General features: G+C 38.9%; 1 long non-coding RNA gene across 1 annotated transcript in view; it reads right to left on the bottom strand.

Moving 5' to 3' along the window:
- LOC141491137 (uncharacterized) overlaps nucleotides 1-20,550 on the bottom strand; it is a 122,229-nt gene extending 101,679 nt beyond the window's left edge. Inside the window, exons 1-2 of the long non-coding RNA XR_012469470.1 lie at nucleotides 20,361-20,550; nucleotides 18,857-18,981 (exon numbers count right to left, since the gene is read on the bottom strand). This is a non-coding gene — a long non-coding RNA (uncharacterized LOC141491137). The remainder of the gene's footprint in view (nucleotides 1-18,856; nucleotides 18,982-20,360) is intronic.
- Nucleotides 20,551-20,944: the final 394 nt, after the last annotated feature.

Here is a 20,944-nt window from a genome sequence, read left to right as displayed (position 1 = left end):
TTCTCTACCTGTATATCAAGCTCCATATTCTATTTTCAAAGAGGGATGGCTTATTCATTATTAGTTCCCCATCACAATTTTATACATTATAATTAAAAACCAGATAAATCCTTCACCAAAGGATCCCAAAGCACTATAAAATGCCTCTGAAGTAGTAACATAACAATCATCTCCATCCCCATCACTCAACATTTATTGAATGTCCATTATTACAGGAATATCTGGAGTACAAAGAAGACAAAATCATCACTGATGCTTGTATACAAAGTACTTTGCATTCATTATTTCCTTGGATCCTCACAACCAACCTGTGAAGTGTATACTACAGGCACATCTGTCTTCCTGAAAGTTAATAAGATCTCTAGAATATATCACTTGCAGAAATTATATTAAACTTTTCCATTCACGTATGGAGCTCACTATCCAATAGGTAAGATCAGCACTTGCAATGGAGATAAGGTCAAACAGCCCTGTAGAATCACAGGACTTAAAAGAGTAGGAAATTTGAGAAGTCCAAAAGCTCAAAATTCCAGTCATTACATGATTCCCTTGTGCTAAATTCCTGAGAAACAGCATTGAGCCCCTATCTAAACACTTCCAGAAACAAGGTACTCACTACCACCACAAGAGAATCCAATCCATTTTCAGAGAGCTCTAATTATTATAAAGTTCTTCCTTACATAGATCATACCTATGTCTACCTGAACTCGCCAATTCTATTTCTACACCTGTTACTGTAATAACAAAGAATATCTACTCCTTACTTTATATGTATGACAGATAAAGCTAAAATACTGAGGGCATGAATATATACATAAACATGTATTCATATAGTTTAAAAGAAAAAAGTTTCTACAAAGAATATGTGGTCCAAGGAGGCTAAAATAATTGTTAGCATTTCTATAGAATGGGAGACTCTATTGAATGGGAGATACTACCCTAACCACAAATTTTGTCTTTCAAATCCATATTTTGGTAGACCTATAATTGTTTTTGCATCATAAGTCCAATTCTACCTTCCATTCCCAAGAGTGAATTATCTTCCAAAATATAGAGGATAGAAAGTTCTTACACTTGGACTGGTACTATCAGGAAACCATATATTTCCTAACAGCACAACTGATAGCAATCTATGCAATGGGAAAGCACTTTTCTGGGGTTCCATCTGAGGGGAATTACAAAACCAGTTTCCTGAACTCCTGAGCAGATAAGCAAAGCAATAAAATCATAAATGCTTTTCCTATAAATTCTGTATCATATTCCAGATGAAAAGTCAAATGTTTTAAGTTGGGTCAGGGTCAAAAGAAAGTTCCATATCCACTTCATGTCCCTATGGTTCAAGAGAGAAGGGAAAAGAACAGAAGAGTTGGAAGGATGTCTGCAGAAATATTGATTTGTGACCAAACTCTCAGACCAGAGACCCATAATAATAGAATAACAAAGTGTTAATGAGGTACTAAAATTAACCCTAAAAATCTGACTACACTTAACCATATCTTTATGAGATTCAAATATCTTTCAGAGTGAAAGGAGGCTACCTCACTGGATGAACAGAACTTAGACACAACTTTGCCAAACCCTGGTTAAGTTCTAGGGACAGAATTCAAAGGATACAAACCAGTAACTGCCTATGGAAGAGATGGCTCAAAGGGAAGGTCAAAGGGGAGAGGAACTTTCCCTTAAGAAGCAAAACTACTCAATCAGGAGGAGATCTTATGTCTATCAGAAAACCGATATATACACACAGACATAGGTGTAATAGGGGTGTATTTGTGTGTATGTGTGTGTGTGTCTATGACCTCTGTTAATAGAGAAAAGACCTAGCTATGGACTCAAGAGATAACTAGCCTCATCAATCAAGAGTTGGAATGCAGAAAGGATCACTTAGAAGAGAAAAGATTCCCAGACCCTCAGCACCAGGAACTTTGAATTGGCTTGGCCATACACAGTCTTCATTTCCCTCACTACTATTCTATTCCAAATTTGTTCCCACTCCTCCTACAGACATTTTGTAAGACTGTACACCTCAAATTTATGGGATATGAGGAAGAGTTTTCATTGTTGTTCAGTTGTTCTGAGTCACATCCAACTTTTTGTGATCCTGGTTGGCAGTTTTCTTGATGGAGATCCTGGAATGGTTTGCCATTTCTTTCTCTAGATCATTTTACAGATGAGGAACTGAAACCAACAGAGTTTAGTGACTTGCCCAGGGTCATACAGCTAGTAAGTGTCTGAGGTCAGATTTGAACTCATGAAGATGAGCCTTCCTGACTCTGAGTTTGACATTCTATCCACTGCACCACCCAGCATGCCCATTTTTACTTCATTAATATAGTAAATGCCCTTGCTCTTGACCTGTGTCTCCTGGCTGATTACTGTAGAGACTTGTGGGCTATCTGGTGCAACCATCCCCTGGGGATCTAACCACTAAAACACAATATCACACCACTTGTAAGCTACTCTTCCAAAATTGAACTCAATTTGGTGGGTTGGATTGACCACAAAGCTTGGTCGAAGAAAACTTCCCTTATAAAAAATTCCTCTTTAATTTAGACTGAGTAGAATGTGCTCCATGACAATGATATTTTTGTCAAGCATACTCCGTTTATAATAGTCATAGGATAATTGAACTAAGTTATCTCTATTTTTTGGTCTTTAGGGTATGATTTTAACTTTTGCTTTGAAATCACTGATTGGAGAAGGACCTTTAAGGTACTATTTGAGCCTACTATAAAATGAAGGCTTTTTGATCATCAACAAGCTCCAAATTGGAGCTTTTTTTTTTAACTTTTTAGTCAAGCTTGTATCTGTAAAGATGTGGTCTTCTGCAGAACATCATTTGCAAAAGCTTGCTTTGCTTCCTCATACCTTCACCAAGTATGCCCTTGGTACATCTGTAGATTATCTTCACAAAGAATTTGTAGAGCTCAGAAAGTAGGCATATGGATCAATAGTCATTGATTTCTTCTCTTTTTCAGTAGTACTAACATCCATAATTTTTTCCCGTTTTTAGGTATCTTCCCCTTTTTCAGATTTCTTGAGGATTGATCCCTCACTGCCCTCAAAATCATGTGGTATCTTATATGGACTTTCTTTGTGTAATCTTTTGTTCCAGCTGTTCTTTTCATCATTGTTTCTCTTCATTCTGTTTCTGCTTCCTCACATACCCCCAGTGGGATGGGATAAGTATGAGAGGGTGGGAGTCTATTCTGAGATTCGGTGGCTGGAGAGGAAGAAATAAGGTGATTAAACTGTTCAAAGACCTCCCTTGAGGGCCAGCCTCATGGCACGGGTGACCCAGTCCAACTCAAAGCCAATAGAAAGAGCAGACAAAAGTATGACCTTAATGAATCCAGACAAGAGGCAGGAATTGGCAGTTTAAAGCAGGTCTGGTCCCAGAATATTCTCTGGAGCAACAGAAGAGGCCCTGAGGTGTAGAAAGATGCTGGGAGGCAGGTGGCCTAGATCTGGGATTGATGCAAGACTTCCCAGGCAGGTTCCGGAATGAATAGAATAGAGGTGTGTGAACTGCACCAGAGATGACTAAGGGCTTTTGAATGTATAAGGAAACCACTTCATCCAACTTCTTCATTTTTCTCTTTGAGAAAAACCTGTAAGGCACCCTCCTTCATTCACAAACAATTATATTTTCTTGTTCTGTCTATAGCAAGAATGTCTTTATCAACAGAATTTCTCTAATAATATGTCAGTTTGTCAATCATGGACAAATATGTCTCATTTAAATTATCAATAGCTAAGTTATCCATTATAGACAGTAGGAAAACCGGGTGGTTCTTCCCATCCTTACCCATGTTCCTGCCACCATCCTTGCAGTAGTAGAAGAGGATCACACTGAAAGCAATTGTATTTTTTTGTTTGTATGTTTCATGGATTACATGGGCTTCTGTGCCCGGTGGCCAGTCCCAGTCTGCTCATGAAGAGTCACTCCATACTTACTTAAGCTGGTCCTTAGAAAGCATAATTTGTCCGCAGGTGGGAGACTCTCTGTAACATGGCATGGTTTCAGAAAAACGGGGTCCCTTACACACTATGCTGAGGCATCAGAGTAGAATCTTTGAGAACCAACCCTACCACAGTAATACTTATTTAAGCCCCCCCCCCCAAGTAAAATCTCATGTGGAAATATGACTGGGCAGAGTAATAATAATAATAATAATAATAATAATAATAATAATAAATGTTTGTCCCTCATTCTCGAAGATCACAACGCCAGGGAGGTGAGGCTATGCCAAGCACATGAATTGGATTTGAGTGAGGGGTGCTGTGCTAAGTCACCAGTCTCACTTTCCCCTCCAGAAGGATCCAGTGGCCAGATATGAATCAGGGTAACTGGAGATGGCCCTGGATATAAGGCACTCAGGGTCAAGTGATTTGCCCAAGAAATTTTCAAGTGTCTGAGGCTGGATTCAAACTCCAGTCCTTCTGACGCCAAGGTCATATTCACTGTGCCAACTAGCTGCCCATTGGACAGAGTTATGTATGGACCCTACATTCCAATAAGACATTTTCAGCCTGTGAAGGCTTCTATGACTACCACAAAGTTAAGAAAAGGGATTAACTATGGCAATAATGGAGCAATTCCCCTTGTTAGATATTTTATAATGATTGAGATCCTAGAGATTATCCAGTTCAAATCCCCTCCCTATCACTTTGTTGATTAAGTGAGACCCTGAGAAATTAAGTTTTTTGACCACCTCAAGAATTCAGGAAGAGAAGAGTGGATTTCTCCTCTCCCTGTATCTAGATTAGAAAAGGACTCACTCTCACACTAAATGTGATATGTGACCTTCCAATGACAGGGGAATTGAGACCCAAGCTGGATGCCAGAGATATTTGCAGGTGTGGATGGAGTTTCTTTCACTATATAATAAGCTAGAAGAGACAATTTTATAGCGAGACTGAGAAAATTCATCTTGGAAAGTGTTCAACCACTATCTATGAATTTTTCTTGCTGACCTTTCTCTGCCCCTCTGTTCCAACCCAAATCCAAGTCAGAAGACTTCAGGATTACCTGGACCAGAGCAGTACTCCTTCCAATTAAAGGTAAATTGGTTCCCCAATATTGTTTTTATGCTTCAATGCCCAAACGCAAGGGTTGGGCCAAAGACTATGGGGAAAACCTCTCCCCAATTCATTTTTAATTGCTATAGATTGCAACAGCATTCTCTGAAAAATAAATACCAAACCACCTTCCCTGAGATTTTTCAGTCCCAGGGGACCACGTGATGCAGAGCCTTCAGTTAATAGCCAAGTTTATTCTATTGTCATTTCTTTTATTTCCTTTCAGCTTTTTATTTATGGCTTAAATTTTTTTTGCACCCCAGTGCTGGGTCTGTTTTCCTCAAGAGGATAATTAAGAAAAAAAGAATTTAGACATTTCAGGCATTTTTTACCATGGTGCTTGAGGCAGTGTGTGTTTAGAGGAAGAGAGGGAAAAGAATAAGAAGGGAACTGGGACCCTTCTACCTCCATCCAGCCCTAAAAATAAAATCTGCTATTTTCTTAAGTGTGTTCACGTGTTTTTCTCAGCACTTGTGGTAACACAATCTATTATTCTAACACTTGTAGAATCCTGTTAGGTAAACAGCTAAATGACAGGATGCTGGTGTGTGAACAAATGACAGCAGAATTCATCTGTAACCAAAAGGTCCTATAATTGAAATGGGATCAAGACTGGCTAAAGTATCTGTCTGCCCCACCGCTGACCCAATCTGGCTTCTCATCATTGGGCCTGGGAGACAAGGGGAATGGAAAGGAGGGCCATAATAAAAATGAAGGAGCGCTGTTCCCATTATGTAAAGTGCAGGTTTAATTAGATAGGGGCCATGAATTGCAACCCTTAAAAGGGAGGAGGTTTTGTCTATAAGTGGCTTTTTTTGCCCCTCTGAAGACAATGATAATGACACTGACAAATACACCTTTGAGGAAGGCTTCGAGAATCAAATCGATACATTTAATAATTTAGGAATTGCTTGCAGCCATATCACCCATTAGAATCTGAAGGCCATTGTATTCTCTACTTGCTGGGTCCTTTTTCTTCCTTTTAGTTATGCTTCACAGACTTTAATAAATAAGTAATACAGAAGGGGAAAAACACTTATCTGGAGTGCTTTGCCACAGCCCTGAAGGCTCTCTTGGTTCTTTTCTTCCTCAAAATGGAGTCAGGATTAAACCCCTAGATGTAACCCAGACCACCAAAGGCCCCACAGCATTGGCTAGATCACCCAAGAAAGATTTGGGAGCAAATGACAAGTTAACAGAGGTTCCAATAAAAGGATTGGTGAATGATGGGGGAGTTCCCATTCCCTAAATGATATGAGCCCTACCAAGACTGATATAGGGATTCAGAAATCAACAAATCAAGAGTGTAACTATTTGAATTAGGGCCAAAGTGAGATCTGTACAATTCCACTAAAACTTTATTTTCTTGTGGTGCTTTGAGAAAATGAGAAAAGACACATAATCTTCTGTATTAAGTCTTAGGAAGTTGCTAATGTTCAGAGACCAGGAATCCTCTCAATAGTTAAATTTTCCCCCCTTTTTTTAGGTATAGGCTAGTTCTACATTCTGAGTGTTCCTGAGCCCATGTTAAATTCATTTGAAAGTGGGGATGGGGATGGCTAGGTGGATAAAGTACCAACCCTGGAGTCAGAAGTACCTGGGTTCATATCCGGTCTCAGAAACTTAATAATTACCTAGCTGTGTGGCCTTGGGCAAGCCACTTAACCCCATTTGCCTTACAAAAATAAAACTAAAATAAAAAAAAAAAGAAAGTGGGGATGAGATATAGTGGAATATGGTAACAATGTGGTGGAAGCTTTGAGAGCTATCAAACCATGGAAGACAATTGCATTGGGATAGAGGATAGCTCAACTTTACCCCTAGAGGATAGAGAAAGTGAGCCCTGAATGAGATGTTCCACAGAGATGAAACCCTTGTCATCGTAGCCCCAGTATTGTTGCTGCTGTTGTTTGTCATTCATTCTTGGAGAGGACCATAATATCAAGGTTATACATGGCAGCATGGAACAACAGAGGGCTATTAAGTAAATATTGAAAGGTAGTTGCTAGAGATATGAAGCATATTCCTTCCCCTTGAAAGTTGTGTTAAAAAAATTAAAAATAAAATTAAAAAAAAGAAAGAAGTTGTGTTTACCCGCTTGAAGAAGTGCTCACCCGCCACCAGAGTTGATGCACTGAAGCAAAATCCATTCCTCTTGCATTGATTATAATCTTATTTAAATTCATCTCTTCCATATATAACAGGATACCCCACACGCATCCCTTTGTGGAGATGGAAGGTCCACAATATATTTCACATTTCACATGTTTGGGGGCTTTTTCAACATATTGATCAGTTATTATTTTTCAATCTCTCTGGGAGAGATGAGTACTGGTAATAATTGTGTTCAGCCATTTTTTCAATCATATCCAATTTTTGTGACCCCATTTGGGGTTTTCTTGGCAAAGATGCTGAAGTGGCTTGTCATTTCCTTCTCCAGCTCATTTTATGGCACAGAAACAAGCAGGGTTAAGTGACTTGCCCAGGGTAATACAGCTATTAAGTGTCTGAGGTCAAATTTGAACTTAGGTGTTCCTGACTCAAGAACCAATGCTCTAAGGGGAAATTGGGTGGCACAGTAGATAGAGCACTGGCCTTGGAATCAGGAGAACCTGAGTTCAAATATGGTCTCAGACACTTAATAATTACCTAGCTGTGTGACTTTGGGCAAGTCACTTAACCCCACTGCCTTGAAAAAAAATGGGAAAAAACCAACGTTCTATCCATTATGCTACCTAGCTGACTCAATTTGGGGATAATTATGATGATATAAAAATCAAATGACATCCATAAAAGCTAAAAAAAACCTCATTTCTTCTTTTCAATTCAGATTCCCTGGGAAAGAAGGGGTGCTATCAACTAAGTAGTTCCACTCCTCAAAGAACCACTAACAGCCCTTTTCATAGTGGCAAAGAATTGGCAATTGAGGGGGAAGTCCATCAATTTGGGAATGACTAAACAAGTTATGGTACATGAATATTATGAAATACTATTGTTCTATAAGAAATCATAAATGGTCGTACTCTAGAGAAGCATGGAATGACCTACAGGATCTGATGTAGAGCAAAGGGAATAGAACCAAGAGAACAATGTACATAACAAAAACAACATTGTGAGATGAACAACCTTGATGGGAGCAACTCCTCTCAGCAATTCAGAGAGCTAGGACAACCATATTAGACTGGCTATGGACTATATTATCCCCATCCAGAGGAAGAAAAACAAAACAAAACACACCAAAAAAAAAGAAGTTGTTCTTTGACTCAGTTCTTACCTAACCTTAATCACTGAATGGGTCAAATTGAGACCTAGGAAAGACTTTAGCTTAAAAAGACCAAGGTCTTCCACTGCAAGTGGGCTATCTTTGGTCATCCTAATCCATATCTGGCCATCCAGATGACTACAGGATCAAAAAAAATGAGGCTGGTGACTTTGAACAGCCCCCCCCACTTAAATCCAATTCACTTGTAAGTCATGGCATCACCTTCCTGATGTCACGTCCTCTTTGAGTATGAAGGACGAAAACAACAATCCCATATGTAGCTTTATAAACACTTTATAAAAATTTTTTCTTATATATCTCTTTCCCTTAATCCTAATTCCTCATACTGAAAATGACTAATCTGTAAACATGTTTATCAAAGTATGTATATACAATACTAACCTGATTGTTTGTCGCTGAGGGGAGAAGGATAGGAAGGGAGGGTGAAAGGAAATTTTGTAACTAAAAAATATACATATGTGTATTGATGAAAATAAATAGACAATTTTTTTTAAAAGAACCACTAGATAAGATGCTGGTAAATAACAGAAGTAATAGTTAGATAATAACCCTCCCTCAGTTACAGAGCACCAAAAATATGAGTTAGGTTGACCATAGAAAGCAACTGAATATTTGCCATATAGATTATAAACTATTTAACATTTATACCTTACTAGAATATGTGCTTTGTTCTTCCAATGCTTACCACTGGTCTTATATAATTCTTTACATGTTGTAAAGAGAGAGTAGACTTAACCAACACTATTCAGATAGGCAATTGTAGCCTAGATATGAATACAGTCTTCATCCATCAGCACCTACTTCACCAATTCTGCAATTGCTGCATGAGGACCAAATCCAAAGAGTAAACCAAGCCAGCTCAGACATCTGTGAACACCCCTGCTACTCATCATCACAATGAATATGCAATGGGAGGAAACCTACACCACCAAGATGTTTCCACTACATTATATCTTTCCAGCCTCAACTAGTCACACCCCAGTTTTCATGCTTTGTCAGCAAATGTTGCCTCATTGCCAAGAGTTGGTTTGTTTAATCCAAGAATACAACAGCCCCCTGACCATCATTTGGCTCCCTTAAATATCCTGGCAGAAGTACTAATACAACCCACTGCCACTCCATTATGCTCTTTCCCATTTGGGAAATATCCCAACAGAATCATGCATGGAGCAAAATGCCACCTGTGCTCTCTTCTACCACTGTTTCCAGCCCAATTCTTCCTACTGTATTAACAGTATCCCCCTCTAAGACTCATCTTTACCCCTCTTCCTTCTCCAAGGGACAGACAACAGTTTCCATGCACTCTAGAGGAGAATCAATTATCACCTGCCAAGTACTCTGAGTAGCTATTAATCAACTGTTTTCTGATAAGCAGGTGGATCTTCACCAGAAAAAGCCTCCCTAGCTTGTCTCAGTGCTTCCCTCAGAAACTTCTTTGAATGAATCTCTCTTCCATTCTCTGCCTCTCTTCCTGAGAACTGGATTGTATGAGAAGACCACAATGATAGTGGTCCTCTTTGTATCATTTAGGTTTCTCCAAGAAACGTAAGCTACCAGCTCCTGAATTTTTTCTCTTCCTATAATTTCTCCACCCAAGGTATCTCATGTGTAAAAATTTCAGAGAACCAGATTTGGAGATGATATTCAAAACAAACTTACAAAAAGTTGGAGTGACATATTGTGAGTATTTCTTGAAAGATCTATGAATGATCAGACTGGAGAAGCAAAGACGCAGGAAATATGAATGTTTTCTTCAAGGATGTGAAAGACTATTCAGACAAAAATGGATTAGGTCTGTTCATTGCGAAGGCAGAACTAGGAGAAATGTGTGGAAGGTGCAAAAGGAAAATTTAAGCTCAATGTAAGGGAAGCCAAAAAAATCTATTGAAGTCTATTGGCCTGCCCTGGAAGGCAGTAAGCTCCCCTGCCTTAGAGGTCTTCAAGCAAAGACTGGATAACCATATTTTCAGGTATGACAAGATAATAATAATAATAATAATATTTTACTGTTTGCAAAACTATATGAGTGTGTGTTTTTAAGTTAGCTCATTTGATAACATTTAAATCCAGTTCAATAAATCAACTAGCATTTAAGTGCCTATTATATGTTAGTCCCTTGCCAAGCACTGCAGCGATAGAAAGCAAAGCAAAGAGCTAGTCTCAAGGAACTCCCAGTCCAATGAGAGAGAAAATGCATAGACAACTCTATAAAATAAGCTACATATGGGATTGTTGTTTTCGTCCTTCATACTCAAAGAGGACGTGACATCAGGAAGGTGATGCCATGACTTACAAGTGAATTGGATTTAAGTGAGGGGGGGGGCTGTGCAAAGTCACCAGCCTCATTTTTTTTGATCCTGTAGTCATCTGGATGGCCAGATATGGATTAGGATGACCAAAGATAGCCCACTTGCAGTGGAAGACCTTGGTCTTTTTAAGCTAAAGTCTTTCCTAGGTCTCAATTTGACCCATTCAGTGATTAAGGTTAGGCAAGAACTGAGTCAAAGAACAACTTCTTTTACCTAGTTAAAGACTTTACATTCTTTTCCCTCTTTAAAAATCAGGATATCATTTGCCCTTCTCAAGTAATTTGGTACCTCTTCCATCCTCCACAATCTTTCAAAGATCAGACACTGAGGACCTGAATCATTCAATGGGAAATAGCTTTTCTATCCTTTCCAATCCAAAGATCATTATCTTGGCAAAGAAACAGAAACAAAATAATAATTGCTCAGCTTTCCTGGCTCTCCAATCATTGTCTGATAATCATCATTCCATTTGGCCCAACAGCAAGTCTCTCCCTTCTTTGATCTCTTTTCCCTAGTACAACCTAAGAAAGAACTTGCCATTGTCCTTAACTTTTCTTACCAATAAAAATATGAAGGTGGGAAACAGAATATCAATTATGGGAAATACCAAGTAAATCTGTCTGGTTGCAACATAAAATATCAGGGCAGGAGGATAGAGGGAGAAGGGAAAAAGAGGTTATATATAATTAGCCTAAAAAGATAAATTGAGTCAAACTGTACAGAGTTTTTGAATATCAAACATGTATTTTGTCCTAGAAGGAATGAATCACTGAAATTTTTTTGAAGAGGGAGGCAACATGATCAGACGAATGCTTTAATCATCACTATTAAGAAACTACAAGAGTCAAAGAGGATATGGACAACCAAAAAAAACTATTGGATTTAGAAATTAAGAGATCTTTTTGAGACAGCAGTTACATTTGAGTTGAGTAGATAGAAACCAGCAGGCAAGAAGCTAAAAAGTGAATTGGTGGTAAGGAAGTAGAGGCAGTGAATTGAGATGACTCTTTCTTGAAATTTAGCAATGAAAGGTTGAAGAAATACATAGCAATAGCTTGCAAGAATTGAAAGGTCAAGTGAAATCTTCCTGTAGGGATGGGAAATTAAGGATAAGCTCAGCTTTCTAAATTAGAAAGGCAGCTCTAGGCTGTCTCTGACCACAAATCTCATCATCACTTATTTTCTCATTTCTTATAAACACTGTGGGGGAGTTCTGGAGATGCACAAATTCCAAATTCAGACTAACACAGATAGCCACAACAACTTGCATTCACAACAGCATTTGAAAAGGAGATCCTGAACAAATACTGAAGACAAAATGGCCACACACACCACATTGCTTTGTCTCCACTCATCACACTCCAGAATACACTTTATTCTCTGCCAACGAAAATTCTATCATCAAAAATGGACAAATGGATAAACAAACAGGATAGATAGATAGATGATAGATAGATAGATAGATAGATAGATAGATAGATAGATAGATAGATAGATAGATAACTCAGTAGCTAGGTAGAGAGATAGACAGATAGATAGATAGATAGATGAATTACTAGATGATGGGTAGCTGATAATGGAGAGCTAAATGAATAAATAGATGATAGACAAGTGGATAAATGCAAAGATGGATGAATAAATAGATGATAGAGATCATTTATTAAATGTTTATTGTATGCTTATCTCTGTCCTTTGTGCAAAAACACAGTCCTGCCCTCAAGAAGCTTACATTCTTTTAGGGAAAGATAACATGTAAAGGAAAGATATAAAGGCAAGATGCAGTAAGAGTGTACACATGAATAGAGAATTATCCCAAGAAATCATGTTTTGGTCTGCATTTGTAGAGAGATTGAAATAATTTAAAATTGTAAGTATAACATCAGGTGCCACTGGAGCAACTAGTTTTTACAGGCTTTGTCCCATGAAGAACAGCCCAACAGAATCTCCTATGCTAGGATGAGACTTCACCTGTACTTTATTCTGCTTACAAAGCACTATTCTCTCTAACCAATCAACAATGAAGGGAGACACTCAAATGGCCCGTTTCTCCTAATTCTGAGGAGGCTTCCCCAGTATACTTTGCGGAAGTATTCCATCCCCTTCCAAATCAAACAGGCACATTGTTTCTATATAACATTCTCTCTCCCAAGCCATGACATGAGAATGCCTTGCTCCTCATTCTTCTGAATGCAAAATGGGCATGGGCCTGAGACTTTCAGGTAGATAAAGAGTTCTGACAGATGTGATATTCTTTGCACAGAAGAAGCCCCAGCACTTTCCTCTCCACCATTCTCTCATCCCAAGTCTTACTATCTTCACAAATTTCTCTGCCAGTAGTTAAGTTATATTCCAATATTAGTTCTATACACAATTCATGAAGTCACAGAATGTTAGGGTTGAAATGCACCCCTGGGATCTTCTAGTCCAACCATTTCATTTCACTTGGAGAGTGGAAGCAAATTGCACAGTGTCACGCAGGGAGTTACTGGCAGAACAAGACCCAGAATCTGGGTCTCCTGGCTCCCTTTCCACTATATCAGGTTTCTCTAGGATAGTCCATGCCAGCCGTGGTGTGCTGCTTCACTTATGGGAGAAAATTAAATGCAAATGTGGAAACCTGCCCTTTGCTTCAGAGAAACTTTGGTATTGGCAATAACGGTCTGTCCAGGAACTTATCCAAATGCCACCATCTGTTTTCTTTTTCCTGTAACAAGAAGTCCCACTACATTTATGCCACAGAGCCCACAACACTAAACAAATATATGACTGATTTTTTCCTTCTTAAATCTAAACATTGAGTTATTTTGGCTTCATAGAGACTTACACAGAGCTACTGGGAATTAAAGATGCTTCTATCTGAGAAACAAGCATTAGACTTGGCCCATCAAAAACAATAAAATGCCCTACCAGATAATATAGCATTTGTTCTTTTCCCTCAAAAAATAAAGCCCATTCCTGTGATCCTACTTGTTAGCTAGAGGAACCCTTCTCAAGATCCTTCTTTATTCTAGAATTCTGGACCTATGTAATAACAAGGAACAGAGGAGAGAGATGGGAATGAGCCTGTAAAACAAAGGCAATAGTTTGCAAATAGGCAATCTGTCAGCTGGCTTTTTAATATACTATATCTTGTCTGGGGAAAAAGAAAAGATATTATGCAAAATAGAAAATTCTCATAATGTTTCTACCTGTGTTTCATTTAGTTGATATGGTATATTTCACCCCACTCAGATGGTATATAATAGAAACTCGGGAGACAAATCAGTAGTACAACTATCCATAGACCCGTCTGAGGGAGGATCATATATTTTCTACATATCTCTGGCTGTTATTATGACTTAGGACATTTGCATGGAAACCAAACCATTATCCCCAGGGGGTGTTTCATTTTCAGGGGCTTTGCCTTGCTTAAAGTTGCAATTCTTCAAATCCTTTCTCATAATAAGCTCCCTGCAAGATAGGTAAGCAATCTCTAGTGAAGAGACATTCTTAGAAGCTGAGGGCCTCTTTCTTCTACTCTTTATGCTACCCTCCAATTTTATATTTTCAATAGTAAATAAGGCAGGTTCCAAGTGCCATGGAAAATAAAATAAAATCAATTCATATATAGTGACCTATAATTATTATGAAAGGAAGCAAGCTATTGTAATGTCACAGGCTGTGTCAATGTGTATTTAATTGGAATAGGATAGTCAATAATGGGTATTAAAAGAAGTACATTAAACACTATTATGAATACTCATTTGCAAACATCCTGATTTTTGGAGGTTAAATGGTGTATATATGCAAATATATGTGTGTATAAATATCATGTGTGTGTGTATGTGTGTGTGTGTTTGTCCTATATAACTGGTGAATGTTACACACTCTAGTAAAATTGAAAATTTGCACTAAAAAAGAAAATGATATTTATCTAAGTAGATTTGGATTATCAAAGCAGAAAGGAGATATTTACCTGTTGGCCTCTAAGGTAACATTCATTTTCTGTATTTCTTTAAACTGGGGAAAGAAAATAACTCAAACTTCCTGCTTCTATCAACTTTTTTCTGCATGGCCTGGTTTCCTGGGCCTTTTCTGAGAAGGTTATCTGACTTGGTCATCACTTTTTGCAAACTTTAATTTAGGGTCTCTCATTGTTCTCCTTCCTCCTTCCTCCTCACAGTTGCCAATGGAACATCCTCAAAGCATAGATCTGATCATATCATTCTCCAGCTCAAAAAAGCTTCAGAGCTCCCCATCACCTCCAGGACCTACCGTATGGTTGCTCAAGGCTTTGACAACTTGGTTTCTACCTACCTTTCCAGAATTATTACAGACACCATCCATGGCCTAATCAAGTTGCCTTCTGTCTGTTCCACACCTAGCTCCATTCTTTTGTCCAGGATATCCAAATGCATTTCCTTTTACCTCCTCCCTGGCAGAATTCCTCACTTCCTTCAAAACTAGGTGTTCTCCTTCCTTCCTCATTCTTTCATCTGCTAGTGCTTCCCAACCCTCAGTTGCCTTCAACTGATTTTGTATATATCTTGAACATGGGAAAGTATATGGCATGGTGGATAAAGAGTTGGTCTTCTTGACCTCCTATCGTGCCTTCTGAAGGAGTGACCCTGAACTAGTTATTTAACCTCTCAGAACTCAGGGAAACTCCTTAAGAAGACATGTTTCAAAGAAGCCATCCAACTGTATCTGTAGGAGTTAATTGACTCACTCAGTTGTACCCCAGGCCAATGAAATTCCAAGTATAATCCCTCTTCCCTAAATTTTGTACCTACTTAAATGGAATCATAAGGCAACTGAGTGGCACAGTTTATAGAGTGCCAGGCCTGGGAGTCAGGAAACTTGAGTTCAAAGCTAACTTCAAACATAGCATAAGTCACCTATTTGCCTCAGTTTCCTCAGTTTCCCAGTGCCTACCTAGTCAGTGTTTGAAAGCTGCTGGCTGATTAATTTAATTGTTCATTGGTTTGTTGGTTGATTCCCTGAGAAGCCCAGAAGCAAAGACTAAAATGGTAGAAGTGAGTAAGATGAAAGTGAGATTAAAAAGGAAAGTAATAACACAGTCCCTCTTTCCTATATTCTAATAAAGAGAACAACATGTAGATAAATATTGTCAAGATAATAGGAAATGAGGCCAAGTGAGCAAGCTGTACCCTGAATTTGGCATAACAACAATTCTCTGGATCATCTCATCCTTTGGCAAAATCACATAATCACTGCATTGCTTTGACCAAAGTCACATAATCACTGTACCAGGTGTTCTCTGAGATCGGACAAGCACCATGTTCCGATCGTGAAGCCCTGCTAAGAATCAAACCCGTCTCATGTAACCCTTCATTATCAGGTCTACAATTCACTGTGTAGCCATTGGCATAAGTACTGAGATTTGATCCAGTGAGGCTGGTCCCCCCACTAGGGGTGGGACTCTGGCACATGAGTCCTGGCTTGCAAGCTGTTTCTCTCACTTTGAAATTAAACCTGTCTCTTGCTTGCTCTGTTTGACCCCAGCCACTCACAGGTTAGAGGCTATTTGGGTCTGGTTAACAATATGTCCACCTAAGATATGCACAGAGTAGATGGAAGGTAACCATAGACCAGAAGAGAGCATCTGGGAACAACCTTAAGCAGAGGGTGTTATAGAGGGAATTCTAAGGTAGGATTGAGGAGGGAGAATATTTCAAGTGCAGAGACATAGAAATGGTAAATGAAAGGTCATTAGCAAGCAGTGGCAGGTAGACTAATAGATCTAGAACTTGGGGAAAGAAGCCTGTAAGAAGACCAATCACTGTTCAGGGGCATGCTGGTCACTTCTCTGCCTCTCTTTATGTAAAGAAAACAGTATTCTTTGAGCACCAAGTCTTTCCTCCCCCTCATAAACCTGGGCAAATGCCTGAACAAATGTTTGACATGCAAAGTCAGCATAGATGATCTCCTAAGTTGTATGATTTGGAGAGTTGAAGGCCTTCCCTGCTGAAAAATACTCTCAGGCACACTTCAAAAATTCTTTACTTTATTCTACTGCCTAAAAGTCTACCAATTAGAAATTCAGTTGCCAAGTTTTATTGCTTTTATTTCCCTAACATCTCTTTCATCCATTCCCTTCCCTCTTCTCAAACGGCCTTTATCACCTCTCACTGGGATCATTTCAATAGCCTTCTAATTGGTCTCCTAGCTTCCAGGATCTCTCCTCTCCAAAAACTCCTTCACCACAGCTGCCAAACTGATATTTCTAAAAGGAAATCTGACCATTCATGCCCTGATAAACAGAAATCTTCAATAACTCCCTATTGTTGATAACATAAAAATACAAAGTAGATCTAAACTTTAACAAACTTGGATGCATATAAATTTTTCAAGTCTTATTTTAAATGACTACCCTTTGTGCACTCTTTATGCTGACCAGACTAACCAACTAGCTGTTCCCTGTTGTCTGTCTGTATACAGGAGGTACCCAAAGCCTAGAAATATGTATGGAAAAGTTATGTTCCCCAATAGAATGTAAAATCATTATTTCTGTATTTTATCTCCAAAACATTGTCACTGTAAGTACTTAATAAATGTCTATTTAAATATACAATATACAAATACCCTATAATGGGTTGCCAGTCATTTACAGCTTTGTGTGAAAAGACCATCACCCCCCCACACACACACACACACACTCAATGAAAAAGTATTTTTGGGAAGAAGGGAGGAATGAGGTGGGAAGGAGAGGTTTATTTGAAATGTGAGGCACTGCAGAGAAAAAGATAATCCTGATTAGGTTACCAAAACAGGGAAGACTGAGTAGTAGAAAGGTGGTGTCTTCTAGGAAATGGGGGAGAGAAATATCAGTTAAGCATCCCAATGCTTAACATGGTGCCTTCTGCAGTTGCATTGTTGTTTGTTGAAGGGAATGAAACAGAAATGAGAGAGAGTAATGAAGAAAAGGAAGTGGGTAAGCAAAAAAAGATAATCAACCCATTTTCAAATATATCATTTCTGGCTGGAACACTAAAAGGGTTGAAGAACAAGCTCTTTTCTCTATGCCTCAGTGTATAAAACTATTTCTATAAAAAAGGAGAGGAGGAAGTTAGATTATAATATATGAAACTACAGTACTTCCTTAAGAATAAAGTGCATTCAATTTCCATTTCTCTATGACATCTGCTTGTTATTGTTTGGTTGTTGACAACTGAAGACATGTTCCTATCCAAACTTCCAATTTTATAGAAAGTTCATTGAATTTGAAGTCAAGAGACCTTGACTTCAAGACCTGACTTTAACTTGTGTTACCTTAAGTAAGCCTCCAAACTCTCTAGGCCTCAGTTTCTTCTCCTATAAAACAGGAAAAAATAGTACTACTTCACAGGTTTCTTATGGAAAAGTACCTTTGAAAATTTAAAATCACATATTAATGCAAAAAAATCCCCCAAAACAAAAAACCAATCTTCAAACAAGTACCATGTAAGTAATTATTGACTCTATTCCCAAATTTCAATGATCTGCGATTTTGTTGGCATGGATACTCCTTCTACCAACACAGATGGCAACTCCTCTTTGCCTTATTATAAGCTCTTCATTAATTTCTGTGACCAAAAAAAAAAAAAACATTCCCCAGAGGCCCACCTTCTGGTGATGAGTCTCTGTCTGTCGACCCAGCTAGGTTAGATCTCAGAGGATAATAATAGCTGGGATCTCTATAACACTTGAAGATTTATTTATAAGCTATCTCTTTTGATTCTTACAAAAGTTCTTTTAAGATACCATTAACCTGGTTTTATAGATCAGGAAACAAAGGCTGGAAGAATTTGAGCAATTTGCTTATTATTCTGAGTGGTTAAGATTTATAGCCAAGTTTCTCCTCATTCCAAACCCTGCTCTCCCCATTGTATGGGGAGTTGTTGTGTCAGTTTATTCACACTCATTACCTTTCCTCCCTTAGCAGAATTTGCCAGAGTTTGTACTTCCACACCACAACCCTTCAGAACCTGACGTGTAACCAAGACACTAAAACAGGATTTTAGTAGGGGAAAGCAAACTCAATGGCAATTCTAAATCTTGAAGGTCTCTTCAGATTAAAGGCTTATGATTAAGAACAATTAATTTGTCTTTTTTTAAGAGGCCTCCAAAGTGAGTTTTTAAGAGTTTACCTTTGTGTTAAGGAAGGGAATTTGTTAGTGAATAGATTTTCTTCAGAGTTTACCTCAAGCATACAGAACCAATCTTGAACAGTAGTAGTCTTGTGCAGTCTCCAACAGATGGCATTTCAGCAACAGCCAAAAACCCTCCAGAGGACACCAAGCATTATGGTAAATGTCAAGATTACCCCTAATGGTGCAGAGAAAGAGAAGAAAAAAATGAAGCAGAAGAGAAACTAGCCTCTCTTCTTCCCTTTCCAGAATGGTCCATCTGTCCTAGGTTAACATGATGATGATGATGATGATGATGATGATGATGATGATGATGATGATGATGATGATGTTTTGTTCTTTGTTCTTGAAGAAGATCAATGAATCAGGGAGAGATGCCATGACATACAAGTGAGTCAGGTTGGAGGTGCTAAGTTACCAGTCTCACTTTCTCCTTCAGAGTCACCTAGGTCCAGTGATCAGATATGAATCAGGCCCCTGGAGATGGCCCTAAATGGCAGGTAATCAGTGACTTGCCTGAGGTCAAACTTCCAGTAAGTTCAAGGATTTGAGGTCAAATTTGAACTTGGACCCTCCTGACTTCAAGGTCAGTGCTCTATCTGCCCCCCACCCCGATTAATTTAACATGAACATCTGCTGAAATGTTCTTCTAATATATTCTATTAAATGAGTTGGGGACACTCCTGAAAAGACTGGCTAAACAGTGTTACCTGATCAGAGACTAAGAAGAAAAGAACCCAATGATGAAAGGCTCCCTTCCTCAGGACCACAAGGAAACTCAGAACAGAGGTGCCCATCACTACCCCCAGCATAGGTTACAGCTGCCCCCCACTGGAATAAGAGGAAAGTACGTGAGTTGTGTGGTTAGGGAGGAGGGAGAGAAGGTAAGAGCTCCCAGTTTCAGGAAAGTTGGGCCCCAAACCCTTTTGGAATTTAAAGAGGAAAAAAAAGTTTTATTCATGAGTTGTTAACCATTTTGTTTAGCAAATCGGTTTATCCCAATGACCTCTGCAAAGGTGGCAGATGGCACTAAAGAAATCTTCCTAAAGACTGGTCCAGGCTGTTTGCTCACACTGTGCTCAGGAATCAGCATGCATTGCACAAATCTGGGAAGAAGGGGAGTGGTTTAGGATAGAAAGATTGCTTGTGGCTGTAGAGAGAGTAAAATAGGTCCATCTCAGTCCTACAAGATGAAGCTCTTTTGGTTTGCAGTCAATCATTATAAGAATTTTTCTATCATTTGTAAATAACTTAGTCCTTACTCTTTACAACTTGGCAAGTAACCCTGAAATGAAGTCTTTTCCCATGTAGTCCATGAGGATTTGCAACACAAATACATACACTTTAAAATCAAAAGCCTTGAGCAGACAAGTTTGACCATTTGGTCATGGATTCATGAGGGGGAGGGGAAGCACAGGATGTTAGGAATAGGCAAAGGAGCAAAGAAATCCATGGGAATCAACAGTACTGGCAGATCAGGTGCACCTGTATGAAAATACAAATGGGAACAGGGCAGGAGTGTTGGTAAGGGCAAAGGGGATGGCACTTTTAACTCACTCATTCAGTCAATAGGCCTGCAGCCAGCCTCCCAGGCCATCTGGTCTCTTCTACTGTATGGGAGAGACTTTGCAAAGCAGATCCTTTGGCCAGGCGCCTGACAAAGATTCTGAAAAAGAGAAGACAGATCAGAGTTTTACAAGGCTTTATTGCCTCGAAGGCGGGTGGCAGAATGACAATAATGAGCAGATCTGCCTTTCAAAGTTGTGTAAAATGGTGCATGGGGGGGGGGGGGGTAGAGATACATTAACCAAGATAAACTGTGTCTTTCATCTGAGTCCACTGACTGTCTCTACCTGGCTTAGAGGGAAGCATCCTCAAGTTTGTGTTTAAGAGTTATTTCATCACCTCTTGCCGTTTGTTTATAAAGATGTTAAATTTTCCTGATCTAAAATAGATATGCAGTTGCTCCTAACTGGCAATCTCAAGGGTTTTTGATAATATCTGCTGCCTGTTAAGTTGAAAGAACTTCCCAGAGTATGAGAACATAGCCTAACAGTAGGCTCCAAATGCCTTGTTTCATTATAAAGCTCACCTGCATAAAATAGATTGAGAAAGACTGGACCTATTACACAGCTTTACTT

This window comes from Macrotis lagotis, chromosome 6 (genome assembly GCF_037893015.1).
Source record: "Macrotis lagotis isolate mMagLag1 chromosome 6, bilby.v1.9.chrom.fasta, whole genome shotgun sequence".
NCBI classification, from domain to species: Eukaryota; Metazoa; Chordata; class Mammalia; order Peramelemorphia; family Peramelidae; genus Macrotis; species Macrotis lagotis.
Note: the sequence above shows the minus strand (reverse complement) of the source record. Positions and strands in the feature narration are given on the sequence as shown.